The sequence below is a fragment of the Macadamia integrifolia genome, chromosome 13, assembly GCF_013358625.1.
Source record: "Macadamia integrifolia cultivar HAES 741 chromosome 13, SCU_Mint_v3, whole genome shotgun sequence".
Taxonomy (NCBI): Eukaryota; Viridiplantae; Streptophyta; class Magnoliopsida; order Proteales; family Proteaceae; genus Macadamia; species Macadamia integrifolia.
The window spans coordinates 28,054,329-28,059,578 of record NC_056569.1 but is presented as its reverse complement, the minus strand read 5'-3'; the positions used below and the strand labels follow the sequence as shown (position 1 = coordinate 28,059,578).

Below are 5,250 nucleotides of genomic sequence, written 5' to 3'. Positions count from 1 at the left end.
GCATGCATAAATATATATGAGGAGCATACCAATGCGTGGGCGATCATTTGACACAATCAAACAATGCATGTACTACTTGTCCATTAGTCAGAATTACCATATCACCACTCTACAAACACATTGAGATGGATCCCTTTGATAAGCTTATCAAGTCCATTCAAATGAGTTCCCCCTTCCCCTCAACCCCTCTCAGAAAAAATGATGTTTTTCCATTTACAATGAACCTTTTTCTTTTTTTTTTTTTGGTTGGGGGCTGGGGAATGATATGATGAAGAAGAGGGGGGGAAGACAAGGTGAGGAACATATGACGACTAAGGTTCATGACACTAATGAGGATCCCACTATGTTTTACATAAAAAAAAATAATGTAAATAAATAAATGAAGACCCCCTACAACCAAACACTATTCAAAAAACATGGAGCAAATGGAAGAGGAAGCACAAGAATGATCATAAGATACAACAGAAAGAAAGAAAATAATCTCCTGTTCTCCCTCTTTGGGAAGGGAAAAACAAAACAAAATAAAGATACTATCACAAGATACAAGAAAAGCCACATAAAAAACAATCCTGAACCCTATTACATCTCTCACATTCAAACAGAATTTCCAGCAACAACCTACTACTGTCTTCTGACAAACACTACTTATTTCGAAACGTTAAGAAGGTAACTAGGTAGTCCTACTACACCGATGTTGGAAAAGTGGAAATCTCATCTCATACTCCCTTTACTCCCTTGTAGATTTGGTTTCTGCTTATCTCCATGATGGATCAGATTCAGCCCCCGTACAATGACAAGGACCTAGCACCCTCACTTTCCGGATTCCAAAAGCCCTTCAAACTGCAGAGAGAAGAAAACTGTCAAGAGAATAAAACTTTAAAGCATCAGGTCATAGTTTAGCAGCAGAAAAGCAGTAACAGGTTTTAAACACACAAAAGACCACAATAGGAATAACCTGCAATAGGATATTTTCATTTTTTACTGTTTTTGTTTTTTTTGGGGGGGGGGGGGGGGAGAGGAGAGGGCAGAGATTCCAAAAGTTTAACTGAATAATATTCCACGTGCATTATGCAATATGGCTTTGTCTATTGGGACTGCAACCACCAAGATGCTGCTGAAACAAGAAACCCTGAACTCCTAATAAATGGAACTGGGGAGACACCTCATTTTAGTTCTAGCAAGCAAAAGGATCATTACTAGTCTTCAGAAGCTAATGATGTGAAAAAGGAGGGGAAAATGCCTAAGCATACCAAACTTCAAATTCCCACATTGGAATATTATTTGGGGAAAAGGGGAAAAGGGGAAAATGCCTAAGCATACCAAACTTCAAATTCCCACATTGGAATATTATTTGGGGAAAATGGTGGAAATCAGGTAGGATCCAAAACCATCTTCTGCAATGTCATATCCCCAAACGATTATTTGTTTTAAGTGGTTCCCTGTGAGACTCGGGAAATCAATTTGTTTCCAAAGTGTCCATCTCCAATCCTCCTTAACCACCACCAAATAGATCCCTCTATGATGCATAAAATGAACAACCCCCCACCCATCACGGTAACTCAGAAAAATGACTAAGGTAGTACTTAGAGCAGCCGCTTCAAAATCAATACCAAATGATTCATATTCAATCAAAAAACCATACCAAACAACCGGAAAAGTAGAACAAGCACAGGCATACAAAAAGAATATAAACTTCAGTCTATTACATGGAGCAGATAATCATACAGATGAACACCATATAGGGTGGCACCCAAGCAACAAGAACTCAGCCTCAGACCACTGAATGGGATCAGCCTCAAACCCCTCCCCTTTCTCCGGCTAAGGTCCATCTCCGGCGGCTGCCCTGTTTGGTTCGAACCTCTCTTAGTCCAACTGATGTTCTAGGCCACGCCCTATTGCAGGTTACTCCGTAGTTTCGGTTCTCAGAGGAACAGAGAAAGAACCTTTGAGCGATGGGTCCTCAGGCCACGGAATGGCTGTTTTATACCCTGTAACGGCTCAGGTTGATCTGTCTCTGAGACCTTGAACTCCGGGGGTCCTGATCGGCCTCGACTAGGCATCCGTTGATCTAATTGAGTTTCACCAACGGGATATGCTGCTCGGATTTGGATTATAACCTTCCTTCCGGTATGTCTCTTTCCCGACGATCTATTTCCTCCCGTAGTTCTGATTCTTCTTCCTCTTCTACCTCTCGCTCATCTTCTTTTTCTTCTATAGATTCCTTATATGAATTTGATTATCTTCCTGATGATCAAATTATCCCGTCCACTCCTTCTCCCTTATTAAACCCGTATACTATCTTCCCTAAGAACACCTCTTCCTCTGCTAAGTGGAAAACCCTGTTAGCCCCTAGAACGAAAACCCCTCCGGTAAAGGAACTTGTTCAGGCTTCCCGTTGTGAGTTACATCACATCCCTGCCACAACCAAAGAACAGCTATTCACCTTGGAGATTCCGACCAATTTTATCCCTGATTGGCAAAACCAGGGTTATACCCATCTCCATTTCGGTGCCATTAAGTTTGCACTTACTTTCCATGGCAGGAAAGGCCTTCCCGTGTTCTCCCGCATAGCCCTTCTCGACAGTCGCTTTCTCCGGTATGAACATGCCGTGGTTGCTACTGTTCAGACCACCCTGAACGCAGGAACAATCTTCCTTACCTTGTACCCGAACTTCAACATAGCCTTAGCAGACCCACTTCTTCCTTCAGCTCTAAAGTTTCAGATCCAAATCTCTGGATCTCCACTTGCCCCTACGGCGTTAGCAGGTACTATCCACTATCAATTGGCTTATCGGTTACAGAACCATGCCTTTGACCTCTCGAAAGGCCAATCTGAGGATGCTCTATTCCTCTCAGTGGACTCTGACCATGTTCCGAGCCTTACCTATGTCCCAAGACAAATTCCACGTGACGACCTTCTTCGTCTCCTCCCTTCTTCTTGGGTTACGGCTTATGAACAGCAGATGGCTACCCAGCAACCTGCTCCAGTAGAACCCCTCCAGTCTACGGACCCTCAGTTCATCACTCACCCTTCCGGTGAGGTCGAAATTAGGTTTCCTCCTCCACAACCATTATCTTCGCCTTTTCCGACTCAGTTTCAGGGTATGATCCAACAAGACAAGATTCCAATCAAGTCTTTTGATGCTCAAGGCAACCCTGTTTACTATTTCTCCGATCCGGTCTCAGGTCATAAATACTTTGACCTCTGCGACTGTGATGATTGTCTCCAAGATTCTGATGATGAAGACCTCTATCGCCCTAAAAGAAAGTCCTCTCAGACTATTCTTAGGGAACGATATGAATCAGGAGATACCACAGTTGGCCCCTTAAGTACAGAAGCCCGGTATCCTTTTATGGTCAAATATGGAAACCCTCTTTCGGAACCACCTTATGCTCCACCTCCGGTCTGTAAACCTCCTTCACCACCCAAACCTCCGTCTCCTATGGTTCCCCCTTGTTGCATGTATGCTCCGGGATCTTCTTCTTCTTCACCTATGAAGAATTTTCCTGGTCCTACAGATTATGGTCCTGATTCTCATGGTATCCGTCATGTTTGGAAAGTTAAACCCCCAATTCTCCCATCCGGACAACCAAAAGAGATCTCCCCAGCAGAGGCAGCTCTTAATTGGCAAAATGAAAATGCCATAGTCCAAAACCAGTACCTGGAACGTATCCTTGCTACGACCCAGCACACCCATAGTACTGTTGGCCGGCATACTCAGTTGATTCAATCCTTGAAAACTGAGATGGATCAAGTCCATATGGAACTAGCTGGTATTGCTTCTTCGACTGCTGATACAGCTCAGGCCTTTGCTCTTATAGGTCAAAAAGAGAAACATCTGTTTGCAAAGTGGTAAAAAGGGAAAGAACACAACACAACACAACAAAACGGTAAAGTCGCACCCAAGCATGTTAGACAAAAAGGATGCACCAATCATTTAATGCAAGGCCCACCTGACTACTTATCTTCAGTAATAAACCCAACTTACTGGATTCTCCAACATCTCCCTCCCACCCACCCCCCATAAGGCACAAAGAGACAAAAGAATAACAGCAAACTACTGAAAACATGAACGATAACAATAGAATGTAAGGTTTTAACTCTTGCAGGTAAGATTCCAGCTTGTGGTCTAATCTGCTACGGTAGTGCCTGCAGGTAAATAACTTGCAATTGATATTTTTAAAAGGAATCACACCATATAAACGCAACTATTTGGCCCTACTTTCTGTCATGAAACATCGGTTGACATGAACACATGCATAAGAATTAAGAACAAGCACTTAACAGGAGGTAAGGATTTTGGAATCTATAGAGAAAATGATGGGAAAAATAAAGGACAGAAATTTGATGAAGGGTAATTTAGGTCTGGTTGGTGGTGATAAACAGTTTGAAGTAAAGGGTTATGAAGTAACTGCGGGAAAGTTCGATTAAGGTCCAGAAAGGATTCCTTAAGTAAAACAAAAACTTATCTTGGGAATCTTACAGGTTGCAGTTGCAGGAAATCAGTTTATCCAGTGTAAACCGGAGATTATTTTGGTGCATAAAACCAAGCTCAAGTTAGTAAAGCTTGCAGTTGTATCTGCTTTATCGGTCCATAGTAGGACAGGAACTACCCATCAGGCGATGAATGTTGAGCAAAGAAACAACCTATCTATCCAATTTGTCAGTCATCATACAGCTTCTGGATTGATGTGAGATTTGCATAAAACAGACTGGAAGGGAGGGGTGAAGGAATGTTCAGTCAAGATATACTTTGAATATTAACTGAACTAACAAAAGATGAAAGGTATAAAGTGAAAAAATGGAAAGCTAAGCCTCCCCCTAGGGTTGAGGTATTTGTGTAGGAATCATCTTCAAGAAAGGTATCACCTCAACAATAAGAAGAATAAGCTACAAGAATGGCTCTTCTTCCACAAATTTTCCCCTAAAGGAACGAACAAACAAAATTCAAGAAGAATCTAAACAACATTAAGAATCTTATTAATTACTAACTCATGCAGCCAAAGAAAAATTATAAAAGGGCTATAAAGTATAAACCACTATGAATTTGGGGACGGATGATGATGCAATCCCAGGTTACAAAACCCTTAAATTTGGATCGCTATGGACCCAACAAAGTGATAAGAATTCACAATAGGATGAACAACAGCAATTATGTAAATTACATGATAGTCTATGACCCGTTTAAAGAGGTGAACAGGATCTGGGCCTGAAAGTTACTAATTTGAAGCACGCGCGCAGGGGGGGGG

At 42.0% G+C, this 5,250-nt stretch overlaps 1 protein-coding gene across 1 annotated transcript in view; it reads right to left on the bottom strand.

Annotated features, from left to right (window-relative positions):
* Nucleotides 1-426: 426 nt before the first annotated feature.
* Nucleotides 427-5,250, bottom strand: part of LOC122059424 (cleavage and polyadenylation specificity factor subunit 6) — a 26,208-nt gene continuing 21,384 nt past the window's right edge. The window contains exon 3 of the mRNA XM_042622199.1: nt 427-840. The gene's annotated coding sequence lies outside the window, so the exon portion shown is untranslated. The remainder of the gene's footprint in view (nt 841-5,250) is intronic.